This window comes from Heloderma suspectum, chromosome 2, assembly GCF_057233095.1.
Source record: "Heloderma suspectum isolate Gila_16-S chromosome 2, 16-S_ref, whole genome shotgun sequence".
NCBI classification, from domain to species: Eukaryota; Metazoa; Chordata; class Lepidosauria; order Squamata; family Helodermatidae; genus Heloderma; species Heloderma suspectum.
In genome coordinates this window covers 352,863,897-352,887,340 of record NC_139459.1, presented here as the reverse complement: position 1 = coordinate 352,887,340, position 23,444 = coordinate 352,863,897, and positions in this window count along the sequence as shown.

Below are 23,444 nucleotides of genomic sequence, written 5' to 3'. Positions count from 1 at the left end.
GAGTTTCAAACCAGCTTTTGCACTCTCCTCTTTCACCATCAACAAGAGGCTCTCTAGATCCTCTTCACTTTCTGCCATTAGGGTGGTATCATCTGCATATCTGAGGTTGTTGATAATTCTCCCGGCAATCTTAATTCAGACCTGGGATTCAACCAGTCCGTTGTTTCTCATTCTGTACGCTGCATATAAATTAAATAAGCAGGGCGACAATATACAGCCTTGTCGTACTCCTTTCCCAATTTGGAACCAATCGGTTGTTCCATCTCTGGTTCTTACTGTTGCTTCTTGACCCTCGTACAGGTTTCTCAGGAGACAGGTAAGGTGGTCTGGTACCCCCATCTCTTTCAGAATTTGCCAGAGTTTGTTGTGATCCACACAATCAAAGGCCTTAGCGTAGTCAATGAAGCAGAAATAGATGTTTTCTGGAATTCTCTTGCTTTCTCCATGGTCCAGCGAAAGTTGGCGATTTGATCTCTCGTTCCTCTGCCTCTTCGAAACCCAGCTTGTACTTCCGGTAGTTCTTGGTTCGCATATTGCTGAAGCCTAGCTTGTAGGATTTTGAGCATCACCTTGCTGGCATGTGAAATGAGCGCAATTGTGCAGTACTTTGAGCACTCTTTGGCATTGCCCTTCTTTGGAATTGGAATGTAAACTGACCTTTTCCAGTCTTGTGGCCACTGTTGAGTGTTCCAACTTTGTTGGCATATTGAGTGCAGCACTTTAACAGCATCATCTTTTAGGATTTTAAATAGCTCAGCTGGAAGACTGTTCTCTCCGCTAGCTTTGTTGTTAGTAATGCTTCCTAAGGCCCACTTGACTTCACTCTCGAGGATGTCCGGCTCAAGTTCAGTGGCCGCACTATCATGGCTATCAGGGAAATTAAGATCTTTCCTGTATAGTTCTTCTGTGTATTCTTTCCACCTCTTCTTAATCTCATCTGCTTCTGATAGGTCCCTGCCTTCTTTGTCCTTTATCATGCCCATCTTTGCACAAAATGTTCCCTTGAGATCTCCAATTTTCTTGAAGAGACCTCTATTCTTTCCCATTCTGTTGTTTTCCGCGATTTCTTTGCATTGTTCATTTAAGAAGGCCTTCTTGTCTCTCCTTGCTATTCTCTGAAGCTCTGCATTCAGTTGGCTATATCTTCCCCTTTCTCCCTTGCTTTTCACTTCCCTTCTTTCCTCAGCTACTTGTAAAGCCTCATCAGACAGCCACTTTGCTTTCTTGCATTTCTTTTTCTTTGGGATGGATTGAGTTGCTTCCTCCTGAACAATGTTACAGACCTCCATCCATAGTTCCTCAGGCACTCTGTCTATCAGGTCTCATCCCTGAAATCTATTCCTCACCTCCACTGTATATTCATAAGGGGTATGATTGAGGTCATACCTGAATGGTTTAGTGGTGTTCCCTACGTTCTTCAATTTCAGCTGAAATTTTGCAAGAAGCAGCTCATGATCTGAGCCACAGTCAGCTCCAGGTCTTGTTTTTACTGACTGCATAGAGTTTCTCCATCTTTGGCTGCAAAGGACATAATCAATCTGATTTCGATATTGACCATCTGGTGATGTCCATATGTAGAGTCGCCTCTTGTGCTGTGGGAAAGGAGTGTTTGCTCCTTGACAAAACTCTATTAGCCTTTGTCCTGCTTCATTTTGTACACCAAGGCCTTGCTTGTCTGCTATCCCGGTGACTTCTTGACTTCCTACTTTAGCATTCCAATCCCCTATGATGAAGAGGACATCTTTTTTTGGTGTTAGTTCTAGAAGGTGTTGTAGGTTTTCATAAAACCAATCAACCTCAACTTCTTCGGCATCAGTGGTTGGGGCATAGACTGGAATTACTGTGATGTTGAATGGATTCGTACTGAGATCATTCTATCATTTTTAAGATTGTACCCCAGTACTGCTTTTCCCGCCCTTTTGTTGACTATGAGTGCTACTCCATTTCTTCTAAGGGATTCTTGCCCACAGTAGTAGATATGATGGTCACCTGAATTAAATTTGCCCATGCTTGTCCATTTTAGTTCACTGATTCCCAAGATTTCGATGTTCAATCTTGCCATCTCATGTTTGACCACCTCCAGCTTACCTTGATTCATTGATCTGACATTCCAGGTTCGTAAACAATATTGTTCTTTACAGAATCGGATTTTCTTTTCACCACCAGACACATCCACAGCCAAGTGTCCTTTCGGCTTTGGCCCAACCACTTCACTCTTTTTGGCTCTACTTGGAAATACCTTCTGCTCTTCCCCAGTAGTATATTGGACACCTTCCGACTTGAGGGGCTCACCTTCTGGCATCATATCTTTTAGCCTTGTGATACATTCCATGGGGTTTTCTTGGCAAGGATACTGGAGTGGGTTGCCATTTCCTTCTCCAGTGGACCACATTTTGTCAGAATTCTCTGCCATGACCTGTCCATCTTGGGTGGCCCTGCACGGCATAGCTTATGGCTTCACTGAGTTACGCAAGCCCCTTCGCCACAGCAAGGAAGTGATCCATGAAGGGGAGTTCATAGTAGAGTTACACTAATCAGATGCCCCAGTCAGAATTCCTTCAAGGTTTGTGTATTTGTTCTTTTGAAAAGGTGTCCAGAACCAAATTAGGATTCTGTGTGTTGATCACCTACCCAGCTACTCAATAATCTGCCACCAAGAGGTAGCAGGGGTGGTCTCAGTTTGTCGTATTGGGGTCTCCTGCAGAGGCTGCCTGGGGGAGTGTCTTAGGTCTTCATGGCTGTATCAGATGATATCACTCCGTTGATCTTGGTATGGAGGTAAAGAACATGGTCTGTTTGTCAAGAAGAGATCACTACCTGGATGGATTTGGGGAGCTGCAAGAACTGCCCCACTTTACCTTGATCCACATAGCTGCAAGGAAAGATCTACCCACATTTGCTTGACTGTGAATAGAACTCTCCTAGCAACCAGAAATGCTGCATACAAGCTAAGATACCATATTCCTGACATAATACCAGAACAGGGCTCAGTGGCCTGGAAGAATGAGTGTAGAGCAGAGCTCCAAATAGGCAGACCCAAGATATACCATGGGCTTTCCCAAATTCCTATTTTTTTTTCTATGTCATTCTAGCTACACCCTTTCCTGAGAACATTCCAGCTTTACAATACTTCCATGGATGGAGCTTATATGGATGAGCACGGGGAACTGGCATCTGACTTTTATATTGTGAACTGGGTGGTTTTTCCAAACATGTCCACTGCTAGAGTGGAAGTTGGGAGTATAGAGAGACAGGCCTCCTCAGAGATCAAGATCACCATTGATCAGAATGCCATTGTGTGGCCCAAAAGGTTTAACCAGGTAGGAGAAACTCCTTGTTTCATTTGATTTTCTTTCTTTCTTTCTTTCTTTCTTTCTTTCTTTCTTTACCTTCCCAGGCTATCCTATATATTTCTAATGCAAATATATATCCCATTGATGTCAATAAGGCTTACCCATTACATTCAGTTGGGCTTACTTGCAGGTCAGTCAGCATAGGATTGCAGCCTTAACATCTATCGTCTTTTTATCCATTTTACAGAACACTTTAGGAATATGATTCCCAATAAATTAATTTATACGAATATTATACAGTGAGTATGATTTAAAATGGTTTCAATTCATTTCAAGGAACCCCTGGAGGACTACTGTGAAGTTTGCTAGGCCAATGTTCCTCGATGTTGTTTACAAGGCGTATTTGAAATGTTGGAAATTCTAGGGATTTCAGAGAATTCCGCCATGGATCCGAGGGAGGCCGAATTCCAGTGAATTCGGCACCCCAGGATCTGTGGAGGAACAAAGCAACCTCCCCGCCACCCTGCAAAATGAGCCCGGAATGGACCCTACCTTGTGTTGGCCGTCTGGTGCTCCGTGAAAGGCTGCCGCATATGCGGCCACCATTTGCATTCCGTGGAATGGCCGTGATAGGTTACCTAAGTATTTATGTAGCCTATCACAGCTAATGCAGAGACATTTGCGTCCCTGCAGAGGAAGAGATAGGCTACGTAAATATATACGTAGCCTATCATGGCAAAAGACAGGGGCACAAATGGCGGTGGCTATGGCAGCTGCCATTTACATCTCTGCGCAGCCCAGCGGCCGGATGTCCGGCTGCGGGCGGCCTCAGCCAGCGGCTCTGCGGAGTCACTATGGTGCAGAGCCGGCCAGGGAGAATATTGGGGGGAGGGAGAGAATGCCTCCCCCCTACTGCAAATGACCCCGGATGAAATGGCGAGTCAGTTTTGTACATCCCTAGTAAATTCTTGTGGGGGCTGTCACTACATGGCTTCTATGAGTCGGTGTGCCCATTCACAAAACGGCTGTTCTGGTGGGCATGACCATCATAAATTACCCATTTCACAGAAGGCAACGGAGGGGGCAGGGTAGCAGGGCAGGGTAGGGGAAGATCCCCCTGCCTCCCATCTTGTGTGCCATTGCATGGCAATGTCTGGGTCTCCTGTGCATTTGCTGGCCCCGATTTTGCTTTAAAGCTTTATGTGAAAGGGGTGGCTCTGTTCTGTATATGTGTGTTAGAATGAGAGGGAGAGAGATTTCTGTATATATTGATGTGAATGTGTAAACATGTATTTGTACGCTCCATGTTGGATCTTTTCTCTTTCTTTCTTTAACCCTTTCTTTAGTATGTTTTACAATTTTATTTCTTAAATATACCACCAAATCATTTATGATTATACAACCCCACCACCCCATACATGAAGCTTTGCCAGAATGCTTTCCCATTCTTAGTCCTACATAATCCTGTCCTCCTAACTTGTGAGTAGACAATTATAAAATGGATTTTGTACTGAGCAGCTTCCAACTGTTACTTCTGAATAGGAATGAACATGGGGTCTATCTGTCTCTGATGAAGTGAACAGTGCCTACTAAACTTCAGCCAAAGTGAATTTCCTGGTCTTGAATATGCCAGATGAAACTTGGAGCTGATTAAAAAAAAAAAAAGTAGAAGTCAGACACTCTCACAATTTGTTGCTGGGTTTGAAAGACTCATTTTCCATGTGGCTCTGATGATATCATCATCATCCATTATCATCTTCCTTCTCTGGCCCCCAACTGTTCTACACTCATGATCTTGAAGTCATTTGATTCTCTACCCAATGGCAGTTGTTTTGATTATACAACACAATCTAGGCCCAAACTAAAGTAATATTTTGTGAATTATTGTTATTTTTGTTACAACATGCAAAGGGGTGGATTAGAGATGCTTCAAGAGGACAGTCCTATGCAGGTTTAGACAGAAAAAGTTCCTACAACTCCTAGGATGCTTCAGCCAACCATGTTGAGTGCAGGATGCTGAGAGTTGAAGGACTTATTCCTTTCCAGATTGCATACAGCCTCTCCCTTTTTTCCAAGAACACAAGAACAGCAATCAAACAAACAGCCGGTGGTCACTAAATAAAAGTTCCCTGTTATACAAAGATACATCACTATTTTGACCTATAAATAAAACTTTCAGACTCAGACATTTTCCTGTATTCTCCTTCTCTTCATGGATAGATGGTCCCTTTTTCTCGATGTACTGAAAGTTGCCGGCCTGGATATGCCAAGCTGATCAAGGAAGGAGAGCCCCTCTGTTGCTATGCTTGTGTCCCATGTTCAGAAGGAACTATCTCCACTCAAGAAGGTAGGTGTCTCTAGAGCCAAGCGCTGCTCGTTAGGAAAAGGGCACGCACACACCAAGATGTTCTGGCAAGGGTTATTTTAGGCATGGGTTCCTTTCTGTTTTCGGATTCTGATAGGAATATGTCATGTTTTCATTTTCCGTTTGTATGATTTTCACATCTGACGATGTCTGTTGCAAAGCTGGATTATATTCAGATTCCTGTAAAAATGGAAGGCCACAACTTCCATGGCATAGTCCTTCCAGCTGCAATTATTTACTTATTTATTAAATTTATTAATCACCCATCTGGCTGGTCACCCAGCCACTCTGGGTGTTAATTACTTACTGTTCATTCTTGTAGCATTTAGCCAGGTTCATCTACATCTTCTACATCTGTTATTTGTATCTTCCTATTATTTTTGTGTTCCTTTCCCCCCCTTATATTACAATATTATATAATTTATATTTGTGTCTTCCAGTTGTGTGCAGTTTAGCATTCTTGGTATTGTTTTGGTTCACATCAGTGGACCATCTAGTCCTTCACCCTGTTCCCAATGCATCCAGCTAGGTGGCTCTGAGAAGCCCATAAGCAGGACATGAAGACAATAGGGCTCTCCTGTTGTTAATATCATCTCCTGTGTCCCTGTTTCCTCTTCCTCTCATGGCACCTATGGTTTTACCCCTAAACATTTCCTTAGAGCAGTGCTGAGCAGAAGGTAGATCTCCAAATCTTCTGGACTTCAAGGGACAGAAGCTCCTGCTTGTATAGCCAATGCAGAGAACGCAGGGATTTGAATTCCAAAATTCATGAAATTTACTTTCTGTGTCTACCCCTGTTTTAGAGGATGTGATAGACCACTGATTAAGAGTGAAGGAAAATAGATTGTAGCACCTTTGCACAACCTTCTTCCCCTCAGAGGTTCTGGAGGTCAACTGCCATAATGATGCTTGTGGTCAGCCATGCTGGGAATTGAAGTCCAAAACATTTTCAGGGCAACTGGTTGCATAAGGCTGGATTATATTGATGCTGCAGCTGTTCTCCCCTCCGCAGATGCAGGCCATTGCAACACGTGTCCAGAAGATCAACATCCAAACAACGACCGAGATCAATGTGTTCCAAAGCTTATCAACTTCCTTTCCTACAAAGGAACATTGGGGATCATCTTGGCATTCTTTTCCCTTTTCTTATCCCTCACCACTGGTCTTCTCTTAGGAATCTTCATTAAATATCGAGAAACTCCAGTGGTCAAAGCCAACAACAGAACCCTCACCTACATGCTCCTCATCTCCCTCCTGCTTTCCTTCTTGTCCTCCTTCTTATTCATGGGTCGGCCTCAGAAGGTGACCTGCCTTCTCAGACAACTTGCCTTTAGCATCATCTTCTCAGTTGCCATCTCTTGTTTGTTGGCCAAAACTATCACAGTGGTGGTGGCATTTCTAGCCACAAAGCCAGGAAACAAGATGAGGAAATGGCTGGGGAAGAGTTTGGCGAACTCGATTGTAATTTCTTCCTCTAGTGTTCAAGTTGTCATCTGCATTACCTGGCTGGGAATCTCTCCTCCATTTCTGGACTCTGACATACATTCACAAGCTGGGCAGATCATCCTGCAATGCAATGAAGGGTCTGCCATCATGTTTTATATCACACTTGGCTACATGGGCTTCCTGGCTGCTGTCTGTTTCACGGTGGCTTTCCTAGCCAGGAAGCTGCCTGGGGCATTCAATGAAGCCAAGTTGATCACCTTCAGCATGTTGGTGTTTTGCAGTGTTTGGGTGTCCTTTGTGCCCACCTACCTGAGCACCAAAGGGAAATACATGGTGGCTGTGCAGGTCTTCTCCATCTTGGCCTCCAGTTTGGGGTTACTGGGTTGCATCTTCATCCCCAAATGCTACATTATTGTATTGAGGCCAGATCTGAATAAAAAGGAGCATCTAATGATGAAACCAAAAGACTGCATATGATGCAAGTCCACTTATATTGTACAGCATGGTGGAAAGAAAAAACAACATACCTGCCTTGGGAGTGAAATTCATTTGTATGCTTTTCTAACAAATCTCTCTTCTTTCCAAATGCATTGCAAAAAACAAAAACAAACTATCTATATTGACAAATACCTGGCTGGGTGATGCTGAATTTGTCCAGCACATCTGGGGGGTGCAAGGATTAGGGATGGTGGAGAAGTCCAGCACAGATTTCAGTGAGGATGAATGCACTGGAATTCGCCCCCCCGAAATCCATGGAGGAATGCCCTGCCACCACCCGCCACCCCACAGATTTTCCCCGGGTTGAAGCATACCTGCGGCGGATGTTCCGGATGGCGGCGGCTCCAGCGGCAGCTCCAGTGGTGGCGGCGGCAGCTGGTCTTTCGACTGTCTGTCACGGCTGCCATTTGCATCCTGGTCTTTGCCGTGATAGGCTACGTAAGTATTTATGGAGCCTATCACAGCAAGCCAAGCAAAAAAAATAAAATGCATACGTAAATGGCAGCGGCTACAGCGGCCGCCATTTGCATTCCCTATTTTTCACCGTTCTAGCCTAATTAAAGTTTTTTTAAAAAAAAATTATGGTAAAATTTTATTGTTTTAAATTGTTTTATGGGGGTTGTACATCGCCCAGAGTGTCTGGGTGACCAGTCAGATGGGCGATTAATAAATTTAATAAATAAAATAAATAAATAAAAATACAATGGTGGATGAGAGGGGCAAATTACAGGGATTCTGCTTCATTCAGAGATACTGCTCTATTATGAATGGGGAAAACAGGCTGCATACCACAAGTGGGTAAAGCACCTACTGCGCTATTCTGAATGACAGAAATGCTGCTACTGCAGTATCATGAATGGGGAAGAAAAGGGCTGTATACTGTAAATGTGTAAAGCAGACCCTGTGCTAGGCTACATATTGTGAATGGGGAAATAGCAATAGGGTGATATAGTGAAAGCATGAAACAGAGCAAAATAGTGCTAAGTTCGAAAAGCAGCCTGTGTCCAAAGGCACCCTGCTGCAAATGGGGAAAAAGAGGTAACGGGGGGAGGGGAAGGGAAAGGGGCAGACCTTGACCATGTCACTGCCATGTCACAGTGGCATACCAAGGATTTCATTCAGGGGAACAGGTCATACTACAGCTGAACCTCACAGGAGCTGCTTTTAAGGTATAAAGATTCACTAAAGGGACTTTCCAAAAATGCACCTTTTCCAGAGGGAAGCTGTGGGGTTGCTGCAGATTGGCAACAGTGTCATGTTTCATCACCGATCATTAAATAAAGCAATAAAGCTGATACATTCTTAGCTTATATGTTAAAGAAGAAACAACTTAGCACAATGGTTATGCAAATAAAGAACGGAAGTACACTTTATACTTAACCTAAAGATATAGCAAATGAGTTCAAAACCTTTTATGGAGGTCTACATACTTCAGAACAATCTTCTTGAGAGAATATTGAATCATATCTGAATATGATGAAACTACCAAGCATAACACCAGATGATAGAGATACTGTAAATTACAGAGCCTATTGCCTTAACAGAATTATGTATCACAAGTGAGGATTTACAAAACAATAGAGCCCTAGGTATGGATGGTTTTACACCAGAATATTATAAGGTATTTTTAATGGAAATAGAACAACCATTATTGGGGGTACTGAATGAGATCATGACAACTCACTCTCTTTTGAAAACCTGGGAGAAAGCTCGTATAGTAGTGATTCCAAAAAAAGATAAAGATATTACAAAAGTTGAATCTTACAAACCTATTGCTCTTCTGAATCAAGGCTTTAAAATATGGACATCCATCCTTGCCAAAAGATTAAATGGAATAATTGCTAATCATGTATCAGAAGATGAAACACGTTTTATTAAAAATGGTAAATTGGCTACGAATATAAGAGAATTAGTAAATATAATACATCTTGATAATAAATCTAAACAACCGTATGGACTAAATTTTTTAGATGCCGAAAAGGTATTTGACCACCTAGAATGGAAGTTCTTGTTACAGATTTTGGCTACAATTGGTTTAGGCAGCCCATATGCTGAATGGGTTAAAATGATCTATACAAACCCCAGTGCTTGTGTCTCTGTGAATGGTGTTGACTCAGAGAAAATCTATCTGAGGAGGGGCACTAGACAAGGTTGCCCTTTATCTCCTTTGTTATTTGCATTGTCTATAGAGCCTCTTGTTCAAGCTATTAGGATGGGAAATATATTAATGTGGGTAAAGATTGGTAGAGAAGAGTTCTCTATGCTGATGATACAGTTATTTATTTATATGATCCTATGAATACTTATGATAAACTTTTATTTTTGTTCCAGGATTATGGTCAAGTATCAGGATACAAAATTAATATTAAAAAATCAGAGTGGATTGGATTCAATATGGAACATTCTACAAAAACTAAGATTACCAAAGAATATAAAATCCCTTGGAAAGATACTCCAGTTAGATATGTAGGGGTATGGATTACACAAAATCTTGATATCTTAACAGAATATAATCATCGTAAGGTCATGCTTGAAGTAAAAGATGACTTGGCTTGCTGGAACCAGCTTCATATTTCATGGATGGGTAGGATATCTGCTTTAAAGATGGTGGAAACAAAGATGGAATAAAAAAAATATTTTTGTTCTGAAACATACCATTAAAGGTCCCACAAAATATACTTGGAGACTGGCAAACAATGTTCTTAGGTTTTGTTTGGAATGGGGAAAAACCAAGAGTTGCAAAAAAACTTTAATAAAACCAACCAACAGTGGTGGATTAGCCTTCCCATCCATAAAAAATTATTATGTCACGGCTATGCTTATGCATTTGAAGACATGGTTTTATCCAGATAGAGCAACTGAATTGCTCTGAACAAAGTTGAGAAATACTTTATGGTCCTGTAATAAATTTGACAGAAATAGATGAAGAATGAACCCATGTACCAAAACCCTGTTTAACACCTGGTTGAAACTTAAAAGAGTATTAAGTCCAGGTTTATCTCCATTAACAGCTATTACGTATAATGACGAGATGATAGATGAAACGCAACTAGGCAATCTATCTCTATGGTACAATCATGGGCTAATAGAAATAACCACACTTATAGATAAGGGAACATTTAAATCATATGAACAAATATGGAATTAAATGCAAGTCTGCTTGGTCCTGGGTTGGCCTTTCTGTGTGCCAGAAACGGGATGCAAGTAAGAATTGGATCACTTGCAGCTTCCACTCCAGCTCAAAGCCTGATACAGCAACAGAGGCAGCAGAACAATGTGAACACAATTGGCCATGCATGTATAAGATGCAAAACCGGTATCCTGAGATCAGCAAGGGGCAAGTGTAGTTCTGCCAGGAATAGGAAGTTTAGCTGCTGGGAAGCTTCCTTACAGAACTGTTTAGCACTGGAACAGGCCTCTTTGGGGAGTGGTTAGATCTCCTTTCATGGAAAGCCACTCTGGACAAAGCATTGGAAGCACTTTGGACCTTCTGAGGCAGTCCTGCTTCACTTTGGACCAATTTGGACCCCATCTACTGAACTTTGGATCTGTATCCGAAGCAAGATTTGGATATCCAAATCACTCCTTCCTGACATTTTCCCACCGAGTTGCATTGGAAAATACCAATGGCCATACCTTCTTCAATGTCATAATAAGTACATGAGATATGGGGACCTGCTATCCCCCATGGAAGTGATTTCACTACAAAATATGTCAGTTTGGACAGTTGTTGTTGTAGCTAGGTACAGGTCAAAATTGATTTTTCAACAGAAACTCTCAAAGGAAAGAGAGTTTTCACTGTCTCTACAAATGTCCGTGACATTTGGGGACCTCTCAGCCCCCATGGAGGTGATTCCATTGGCCAAATTTCAGCCAGTTTGGCCCAGTAGCTTTTGTTGCTAGGCACAGGTAAAATTTATTTTTCAACAAAACCTCTCAGAGAAAAGAGCTCTAATCCTGGAAGACAGAAACAAAATTCAAAGTGAACTTGATAGGCTGGAGCACTGGTCAGAAAACCAAAGAATGAAATTTAATATGGATAAATGCCAAGTTCTGCCCCTAGGAAAAAGAAACCAAAGGCACAGTTACAAGATGGGGGATACGTGGCTCAACAACACTACAAGCGAGAAGGATCTTGGAATTGTTGTCAATCTCAAGCTGAATATGAGCCAACAATGTGATGAGGCTGCCTAAAAGGCAAATGCTATTTTGGGCTGCATTAATAGAAGTATAGCTTCCAAATCCAAGGAAGTACTAGGTCCCCTCTACTCAGCACTGGTTAGGCCTCAACTTGAGTTGAGTACTGTGTCCAGTTCTGGGTACTACACTTTAAGAAGGATACAGACAAATTGGGAAAGGTTCAGAGGAAGGAAACAAAGATGATCAGGTGACTGGAAACAAAGCCCTATGAGGAGAGACTGGAGGAACTGAGCATGTTCAGCCTTGAGAAGAGAAGACTGCAAGGAGATATGGTAGTGCTCTTCAAATACTTGAAAGGGTGTTACAGAGAGGAAGAAATATTTCCAAAAGGGGAACACACCTCCTATAACGATAATGAAATAGTCCTGAGACTCAGAATGAGCAAGGAATTTTTCAGAATAATTGTAGCATCCTTATGGTGAGCCAAATCCCACATGTGCTGCAGGCAAAGGAGGACTTTTTAAAAATGTGTGTGCAGACATATCAGTTGCAAAAAAACTTTCACAATTATGTGTGGAAGAAGGGCTACAAAAATCCATTGATTTCACATTGATAGTTTTAATATTAGAGCAGGTTTCACTGGCCCAGTGACACCAGAAATCCAGTAATATCAGTTCATAGTAGGCCTGTGCATTTGGTTTGGATGAATCCAGAGCCAACTCAGGCTGCTTTTGAGGTATCTGGGGCTCTCCCAAAGTGAAGCAAGTGTCCTCTGAGGCATCCCAAAACTAATTGGACTCATCCCACAATTCTGTGGGAGCCTCAGAGTTCCCAGAAACCTCTCACAGACACAGACCATCTCTTGAATGAATTCATTCATTTTATTATGGTCACAGACCAGCAAAATCAGTATAAAATGTATACAAAACAGTGAAAACCAGCACAGTAACCAAATCCAATTTATGAGGTTCCTTTTTTCAAGAAAACAACATCAATTTTTTCCTAGTTTGCATTGAAAACATAAAAAAAAAACAAAAAAACTGGCAAACATTCCAGTGACCCAAGGACACTCCTACCTTCAACAAATCATTAAATGGATACCAAAATAGTGGAGCTACTTCCAGGGAAGGCTCTTACTAGTGGGGAAATTAGCTTTTCACTGTGTTCCCTATAGATGTCACAATTTAAGAGAACATGTTCAACCAATTCTGTTACTCCAGCACCACCGAAACACGCACTAGGATCTTACTAAATTGTCCATTTATGGTCAACAGCAGCACATTAAAATGGGCAAAAGTAAATGCTCTTTTATGCTTTGGAATGGTTAATGTATACAGATATGGGGCTGCAGTGAATCTGTAATTCTTTAAATTATTAAATTTAGTACAGAGCAATGGAGCCAGATTTTATATGCAGCAGTTCTCAAATACTGTGCAGCTAAGTCCGATGTACAGTACAACAAGAAATTGGGCCTCCTCAAGCCCCTAACTGCCCGCGACTTCTGCAGAGAATCCTACCCTATGCATTTTCTTCTCCATTGCTCTCATTCAGCAGGTAACATAAGAATCTGAAAGCACTAAGTGAGATAGCTGCCAGGAACTGCTAAAAATGTAAACATCACCAGTTAAAGGCATCAATCCATGCCTTGCATTCAACTGATGGGATACCCACTTCCAGATAGATTGCTGCATTTCCCACACATGAAGGAATGCCCAATAGCATCCTAAGAAATGCAGACTGGACCCTATCCATTTGGGAATTAAACCCCCAATCCAAATAGGGATACCCTAAGTGAGTTGGGCCAGAGTTTTAGCTTTGTAAATTGGAATTGCAGAGGGAATAAATTGGCCACTGCACATAAAGAAAGATCTTAAGATCAGCTGCTGGCTAGGGTTTGCTGAATCAAATGCCTGCCAGCGTTGTTCGGACCAGAATCCAGTGCCCTGCATTTGGATGCCTAGGTATTTTATATGGGAGACTTGCTTGCTTGTGTTACCATTTCAAGTCCATTATATTGTTTACAGGCTTTTGAGAACACTAAAAGTTCAGACTTCCTGCAATTGATAGTCAAACTATTCTTGGAGCAATAAATATAGGGATGTACGAAAGTCACTTACCTGGTCTCGCATCTTGCTTCGTGGTGGGGGGGAGGTGCTTCGGTTCTCCCCCCAAAGTTCAGGCCGGGAGGGGAGGCGCCCGCCTCGCCCGGCCGAAATTCAGGCCGGGGAGAAGCGCCCCGTCTCCCCGGCCGCGAACTACGAAAGTAACAAAAACAAAAAACCCTGTGATAGGCTACGTAACGATTTACGCAGCCTATCATGGCTAGATTTGCAAAGTCAGCCATGATAGGCTACGTTAATCGTTACCTAGCCTATCACGGGTGACTTTGGAAAAAAAATCAAAGCGCGTACGCAAATGGCGGCCCCCATGGGGCGCCGCCATTTGCGTTCCTTATTTAGTCCCTGTAGTCTACGTAAAGATTTACGTAGACTACAGCGAAAATAAGGGTAACGCTATTTACGTACGCACTTTTTTTTTTTCCCAAGGTCACCCATGATAGGCTACGTAACGATTAGCGTAGCCTATCACAGCTGACTTTGGAGATCTAGCCATGATATGCTACGTTAATCGTTACATAGCCTATCACGGGGTTTGTGTGTTGTTGTTTTTTACTTCAGCTGTAATGGCCTCGGTGGCAGCCAGTAGAAAGACCGGCTGCCGCCCCCGCCCCCGCCGAAAGCCCACTGAACTGCCGCCGGGACCCGCCGCCAGGAGGGACATTCGGCAAAGGTAAGTCCCAACCCGGGAGGGGGGCGGGGGGGCGGAGAATTTCACTGCCGATTTCGGGGGGCCGAATGCGTTGGCGCTCGGCCTCCCGAAGATTCGGGGAGAAATCCTCCGCCATCCCTAAATAAATACCAAATGCAAACAATAAGCAATTTAACCCAATTCTGGAAAGTGATGGCAGTACAGCATCATCAGCATACAAAAGTAGAGGTGTCTTAATGTTGGACATCTTGGAAGGATGGGAATCAACAATACGAACATAAGAGGCCAACTTGTTTCAAAATAAATTGAAAAGAAAAGGGGCCAAAATGCAAACCTGTTTTGACACCCTTTTCAGCAGAGATTGGAGTAGAAAATTGCCCTGCTGCCCACATCTGTGTTGACTAGAAGTCTGATTATACAAACATTTGATGAGAAACAGTAGGTGCCTGTCCACAGAACTTTCATGTAATTTAGACCATAACATTTCCCTCAAGACCAAATCAAAGGCAGACTTAAGATCAATAAAAGCAGTGAAAAGATTCCCACCAGGAATTGAGGTATATTTCTTTGTCAAGTGAGCTAACCCACAACAATGATGTAAAGCTGAACGGCCGGCTTTACACCCAATCTGTTCCTCACCTATTATACTATTATCCTCCATCCAACTTAATAGCTTACATTTTAGACACCTCACATATAGTTAACCAATAACTGAGGGGAGACTAATGGGATGGTAGTTACCTGTCTTCATCCTGTCACCTTTCTTGAAAACAAGAACTATAATCACTTTACTCCAAACAAAGGGGATCTTTCCAGAGTTATTAATGAAAATAAATACAGCTGAAAGTAAAGGAGCCCACCATTCTGAGTTAGATTTTAAGAGATGGGTGGTGGTGGATAGAATGTGGGCCAGGAGCTTTAACAGATTTAAATTCAGCTATCAAATCAATAATTTCACTTGGAGTAACAGATTGCGAATCTGGAGTGTCAGAGGATAGTTTGAAACTATGGGCTTCATCACACAGAGCTTTTATCCTGCAATTGAGATGGCTCCTTCACGGATGTTTGTGGGCTCTTTACATGATGCCGTGACCCTGCTGTGACCCTCCTGCACTAAATACCATTTGTTCCATTTGTCAATAGATCACAGATAATGTGCTATCAAATTATCTCATTTTGTTCCACTTGAGTTTCCTCTATGCAAAGACTTAAAGCGGCAAGAAGTGGAGTGAGATCAATGAAAGAGAATGGAAGACTCAGATAGGAGGAGAAGGAGGGGAAGGGGAGTGAGGAGGAAGTGCTTGTAAAGGGAGTCAGTCACGATCCTCCATGTTAAACGGAAGCAGAAAGCCCCGTTTTAAATTCAGGATTTTAGGCTGGGGTAGAAATGTGCTAAGTAAGGAGAACTTGTCAGGATCCCGAAGAATTGCAGAAAAATGTCTTTCCCTCTCACAATTGGAAATACCGAAGGCAGGATGTTTTTGGTGTTCCAAAAGGGCCCCCATAACAAGTCACCAAAATAATTTGCTATCTCTCTTTTGTGTAGCACATATCAGTAGGTTCCATTTCTCTCTCTCTTTAGCTCTTTTCTTCTGACTTATAAGTGCTTGATATTCTCGTTTCAATTAATAATACTCTTCAGGTAAACATTTAGCTCTTTAATTCTGGTACATAGTGTAAACCTGAGTAATCTGATTCTTAAGTAGCAAACAGTTATGGTCAAACCACCTTCTGTTCCTGCAATATTTATCACCAATCAAGGAACTATCTACCCCTAAAGTCACTAAAAGGGCTATGTCTCTTCTGGTCCTTCAGAGTCTCCATCTAGACAATGCCCTCGTCAGAATAAAAAGGGAACGATGTCATAGTAACAGCATTGTTGTTGTTGTTGGTCAGTCGTTCAGTCGTGTCCGACTCTTCGTGACCCCATGGACCGTAGCACGCCAGGTCTTCCTGTCCTGCGCTCTCTCCCGGAGCGTGCTCAAGTTCATATTCATTGCATCAGTGATGCTATCTAGCCATCTCATCCTCTGCCGTCCCCTTCTCCTTTTGCCTTCAGTCTTTCCCAGCATCAGGGTCTTTTCCAGGGAGTTTTCTCTTTGCATTAGGTGGCCAAAATATTGGAGCTTCAGCTTCAGTATCTGTCCTTCCAATGAGCACTCAGGGTTGATTTCCTTTAGGATGGACTGATTTGACCTCCTTGCAGTCCAGGGGACTCGTAAGAGTCTTCTCCAGCACCACAGTTCAAAAGGTTCTGTCCTCTGCATCACCACCCCAAAAGGATCCCAGAAAGAAGGTTCCAGGAATCCCCTTTCCCAAGATTTTCCCTGAGATTCCAGATTCTCTACCAGTCAAAGTCACTCCATGGCTGAGTGGCTTCGTTGTCCAGGAACATGGTCAGTTGCCTGCTCTGGATGGGGGTTACTCTTCCCTGAAGGAGCAGGCGTGTAGTCTCAAAACTGGAATTCTGTGATGCAATTTATGTGGGCCGGCCTTAAGGTGGGTGTGGAAACTAGGGCTGTGCATTGCTTCAGTGCTAAATCCAAATCCCAAAGCCCACTGGGGCACTTCAGGGGCACCTCTGTGTGATTTGAAGCAAATCAGACCAGCACCGAGGTGATCTAAAGAGAAGCATGTCTTACATAGGCTTAGGTAGCCTATCCCGTCTGGGGGAAAAAAACACAACACACGGCATACGCAAATGGCAGCAGCTACGGCGGCCGCCATTTGCGTTCCTTATTTTTCGCCGTTTTAGTCTACATAAATATTTACGTAGGCTAAAACAGAGAATAAAAAAGGAACGCAAATAGCACCCACTATGCTATTTGCGTTCCCCTTTTTTTCCGCTGTAGTAGAACTAAAACGGTGAAAAATAAGGAACGCAAATGGTGGGTGCCGTTGCCGCTGCCATTTGCGTACGCTGTGTTGTTGTTTTCTTTTTATCCAGCACCAGCCAGTCCGTTGAGGATTCCGCAAAGTACTCCAGTGAGGCCGGATTATAAAGAATCCTCCCCGCTCGAATCCATGGTGGAAAGACATCCCCCCCCCGCCACCCCACAGAAACTCCCCAGGACGGAACTTACCTGGGGTGGCTCCGGCAGCGGCTCTGGCTGGTCTCCCTGCTGGCAGCTGCTGGGCTGCTGCGGCCACAAATGGTGGCCATTGTAGTGGCCACCATTTGCGTCCTTGCAGGCAGCCATGATAGGCTACGTAAGTATTTACATAGCCTATCACAGCCAGTAGACCATCCAGAGCCAGAGCCGCTGCATCCACGGCCACATCCGCCACAGGTAAGCTCCGGCCCGGGGGGATTCCTTGGGTGGTGGTGGGGGGGGAAGTCCGACAGAGGAGGGCAAGGTTACACTCCCCTTCCCTACCCTTTGTAGTCAGGTGCCTGATGGTCCACCCTCCCTGGCATGTATCTGCATCATTTATAATGTGGATGTTAGATGCAAAGAAAAAAAACCCAGATGCCTTGTCACATTTGGTTTGGCCCTCAGGCTACCACTGACCTAGATCCCAATGCAACACAGTTCATCCCAGCATGAGGAATTATGCAAATGTCATGGTGCATAGCCCTTGGCAAGCAAAAGGCCATGAACCAAAAAGCAGGGGAAGATGCCCAGTCCAGTGCTGGAGAAGGCAGTGCAGAAGCTTTGAAGAACCAGGGCTGAAATCCTAAACATACTGGGCAGGGAATAAGCCCCATTGGGCAGAGCGAGATCAATCCCTGAATAACCAGGCCTGCACAACATAACTAGGGACATACAGACATAGGAAGCTCCCTTCTACTGAGTCAAACCCTTCGTCCGTCTCACCCGGTATTGCCAACACCGACTGGCCACTGCTCTCCAGGGTTTCAGGCTGGGTTTTTTACAGCCCTACCTGGAGATGCCAGGGATCAACCCTGGGGCCTTTGTCATGCTATGCACAGTCTCTACTGACTGAGCTATGGTCCCGCCCTCTGTAGATCGAAGCGACATATATCTTGAAGTGTTTTATGAGATGGTGGGGTGGTGCTGTAGGTTGAGGGCTAGTTTTGAGGATGTTTGCTAGTTAAACATCAAAATGTAGATGAGATGAGGAGCAGTCCGGCTCCAAACTAGAAAGCAAGTATAAAGCAAAGGTAGGCAGGTGATTTGTTTATCTCCTTTGACAAACTATGGCTGCCCTGCACAGACTGCAGTTGGGGATGGAGTTCCAATACCTTCCTGGAGTTACGGTGGCTTGCATACGTATTCACCCCCCCTTTGACTTTTCCACATTTTGTTGTGTTGCAACCTGGAATTCAAATGGATTTAAATAGGATTCCTTGTCACTGATGTACACAAAATAGTCCATAATGTTGACGTTAGGGGAAAATCTAAACTTTTACAAAATGATTTACAAAGAATGAACTGAAAAGTCTTCATTGCTTAAGTATTCACCCCCTTTGCTGTGACACCCCGAAATAAGCTCTGGTTCAACCACCTGCCTTCAGAAGTCACATGGCTAGTTTAATGGAGTGTACCTGTGTGCAATTCAAGTGTCACGTGGTCTCAGATTAAATGCACCTGTTTCTGGAAGGGCCCAGAGTTTGTGGGAGACCATGTCTAAACAAACAGCATTGTGAGGACCAAGCAGCTATCAAAACAGGTCTGGGATAAATTTCTGCTGAAGGACCAAGGAGGAAAACCTGTTTTGGTCTGCAAGGGACCTGGCACTGGGGCAGAGGGTCACCTGCCAGCAGGACAATGACCCTGAACACACACCCAAAGTTACACTGGAGTGGTTTAAAGACAAGAACCTGGATATCTTAGAATGGCCTAGTCAAAGCCCAGATGACAATCATTCTGAGAATCTATAGCAAGACCAGAAAAGGGCTGTTCACCAATGGTCCCCAGCCAACCTGACATAGCTTGAGCAATTTTGCCAAGAAGAATGGGAGAAAATGTCAGGATCCCAATGCTCCAAGCTGGTAGAGACTTACCCCCAAAGACTCACAGCTGTACTTGCTGCCAAAGGTGCTTCTACCAGGTATTGACTCGGAGGGTGAATACTTATGCAACCAACAAATATCATTTTGTCTTTGTTTAATTAATTTTGTGCCACAATAAAAATATTTTGCACCTTCAAAGTGTGAAGTATGTTGTGTAAATCAAATGGAAGAAATGCAAATTAAATCCATTTCAATTGCAGATTTCAGAACAATTCCAGAACAAAATGTGGATGGTCAAAGGGGAGTCAATGCTCATGCAAGGCTCTGTACAGCCTAAATCACACTGTTTCCTCTTGACACTGATAGATATTTTATTGTATGGCCGCTCAGGGTAGTGTACATGGCTCCTACACCCATCTTATCCTCACAACAGGATTGGTCTAATGTCAGCCCGTGAAGTTCCTGATTGAGTGGGGATTAGAACCTGAGTCCAGTCCTACTCCCAGCACTCCTGTATGACACACCAGCTCTTGAAAGATAAATGCATCACATGTTCTGCAGAGTCAAGGAAGCAGTTGAACCAGAAACCATTCAGCTGCCCAACCAGCTCACACTTTGTCCCACAGCTAAAGACATATTTTCCCACAATGCTCAGAACAAGGATCATTGCCTGAGGCCAGACCCTCCCCTGTTCCCACTTGCCCCGCAATACTGAAGCTTCTTCTGTGCCTGCTCTATTAGCCGTTATCTTTCAATCCATAATAGCCTGCCAGCACTTGGTTCTGAAAGTGGGCAGTCTTTCCCAGCATCAGGGTCTTTTCCAGAGAGTTATCTCTTCGCATTAGGTGGCCAAAATATTTCAGCTTCAGCTTCAGTATCTGTCCTTCCAATGAGCACTCAGGGTTGATTTCCTTTAGGATGGACTGATTTGACCTCCTTGCAGTCCAGGGGACTCGTAAGAGTCTTCTCCAGCACCACAGTTCGAAAGCATCAATTCTTTGGCTCTCAGCCCTCCTTATAGTCCAGCTCTCACAGCCATACATTACTACTGGGAAAACCATAGCTTTGATTAGATGGACCTTTGTCGGCAAGGTGATGTCTCTGCTTCTTACTATGCTGTCTAGGTTTGCCATAGCTTTCCTCCCAAGGAGCAAGCGTCTTTCAATTTCATGGCTACAGTCACCGCCTGCAGTGATCTTGGAGCCCAAGAAAGTAAAATCTGTCACTGCTTCCATTTCTTCCCCTTCTATATGCCAGGAAGTGATAGGGCCAGATGTCATGATCTTAGTTTTTGTAATGTTGAGTTTCAAACCAGCTTTTGCACTCTCCTCTTTCACCCTCAACAAGAGGGTCTTTAGATCCTCTTCACTTTCTGCCATTAGGGTGGTATCGTCTGCATATCGGAGGTTGTTGATAATTCTCCCAGCAATCTTAATTCCGACCTCTGATTCATCCAACCCGGCATTTCTGCATATAAGTTAAATAAGCAGGGTGACAATATGCAGCCTTGTCGTACTCCTTTCCCAATTTTGAACCACTCGGTTGTTCCATGTCTGGTTCTTACTGTCGCTTCTTGACCCTCGTACAGGTTTCTCAGGAGACAGGTAAGGTGGTCTGGTACTCCCATCACTTTAAGAATTTGCCACAGTTTGTTGTACCATACTTCAAATGCTAACACATGTTCTGCCATGCTGAATGCATTTTCTTCAACTGGAATCACAACCAGTGGTGCCGCTGGCTAGGTTTAGGCCCTGGACATAGTGGTCTTATGAAGTCAACTTTAGACCATTGTATTACTTCTGCTGTAAAGCACACAATTCATATCTCTCTTCTCCCACCTCCGCACAGCACCCATTCCTTGAAATACAATTGCTTTTGCATTTCTGATATTTCAGAGCCAAAAAACACCCCATTTTAAAAACCTCATTTGCCAGCCCTGATTCCAAGAAGGAGAAAAAAGAAACATTCTGAGAATGTGAAGTTTTATGTTTTGAACTCACTCAAATCATAGCATAATCCTGGCTCAATAAATACAAGGGAGTTCGTTTCTGAGGCCCCAATGCTAACCACACTGTCTTGGGAATCAGCATCATTTTGTTGCAGAAAGGGATGACATATTCTAAAAGTAACAGGAGAGCCTTGTGGCACCTTAAAGACTAACTACGTTATTGGGCCACAAGCTTTGTGGACAATAGTCCATTCCATCAAAGACGGGATACTCTAAATATACTGGAAGGTATACTGGAAGTTTTGACTATTTATACACTACACATCTTAGGGGGGAGGGGGTTGTAAACTATTAGGTAAGGAGGAAATTCAATGGAGAGAGTTAACATTCTGCAAGAGTAAATCAATTAACACGTGAGGAGTGATTATAGAATTCAACCTGTTGATGAATTCTGATTCAGCACTCTCTCTCTCTCTCTCTCTCTCTCTCTCTCTCTCTCATATCTCCCTTTGAAGTTCCTTTGCTACACATCAGATATTTTAAGATCTTTGACAGTGTGTGATGTATAACTGAAAAATGTAAATGCCTGGGAAAACAGAAAGGTCTTCACCTGGTGCCAAAAAGAGCTCAGTGTAAATGCCGGGTGTGTCTGTAGGCACTGGGTGAGCCAATAGTAGCTACAGCTCAAAGAACTTTAGCACCATCTATTACTGGGTTGGGCAGCTGGGCTTTGGAATTACCCACAATGCTGCAGAATGATGTTAGTTCAGAGGCACTGTGAGAAAATGAAATGGTGGCCTTGCTATGAGTGCTGAGAGAGAAAAAATGGGGGATGTCGGGGAATCACCAATTAGCCCTTCCGGGGCCATGGAGCTCTAGCAGCCAGTATTGCTGGTACTCAGTTTTAGACCCTGGACTTCCCGGCCTTAAGAGCCCCCAGACTTAAGGTGGCCTGGTCTCTTCCTTCAATTTTGAAGCAAACAACGAACACTTCTCCTCATCCTCTGCATGCTTGAGGATTGTTTCTACACTCCAGAAATATTGGACCCCACCCCCAAAAAAACCTGCTTGCCAAACCTGATTAAAAATTCATTAAATGCTCTGCGCATGCGCAGTTTCACAGGTTGAGCTCACTTCATTAAACCACAGCACCATCATGACTACTGGAGTGAAATAGAGTTTGCTTCATCTACCTTGATACTGACCCCATTTACTTGGGAATCTCCAAGAGATGGTTGTAAAAAGAAAGAAAGAAAGAAAGAAAGAAAGAGAGAGAGAGAGAGAGAGAGAATAATAAATATATGTTAAAAATAATATAATGAGAATCTATACCCCCCCCCTCTCTCTCTCGTAAAATATGCTGCAGTGAATAGTGTTAGCCCCAGTATTCCTGTGCACTGCTATTCCCATCACTTCCTGATCTCTGGGTAGTCATTTGCAGAGGGGAGTATTCTGCAGGCCCTTGGACTCTCGCCCTGAGCCCTTGTGCTAATTGCACCATTGCTGGCAAGTGCCAAGGGTCTCACACGCCAATGCTGGTCCTGACTGAAGCATCCAAATAGAACCTCCCATGATGCAGCATTTGAAATGGCAGGCTGTGCACTAACTAGATAGTGCCTGAGCATCTGTACATCCTCCCTAAGCATCTTTTCCCATGAAGGAAAGAAGGGCAAAACTGGGATCCAGTTTACCAGACCCACCACCCTCTTTTTAAAGGCAACAGCTAACCAGAACATAGAGATTCACTGTCCCCTCTGCTAAAGATGTCAAGCTAGCAAGAGTGAATTCCGAACTAGGCATATAACATCACTTATGAGGAAAATCAGGAAGAGGGAGCCTCAAAGAAAACAAATGGTTCAAATTCAGTATTCAGTGTAGATGTGATCCCACTGATCAGGTACTCTCCTGGCCTGTAATAATTAAATGATTCGTTCCGATCCCTGCTAAGATTCAAAGGGCATTTTGTCTTCAGCATCCCACAGGGAATGTCGGGCAGCAGCAGCAGGATAAGCAGCAGCAACAGCATGCTGGAAATGTCAGCGACAATCTCTTTCTGTTGTGTGTGAA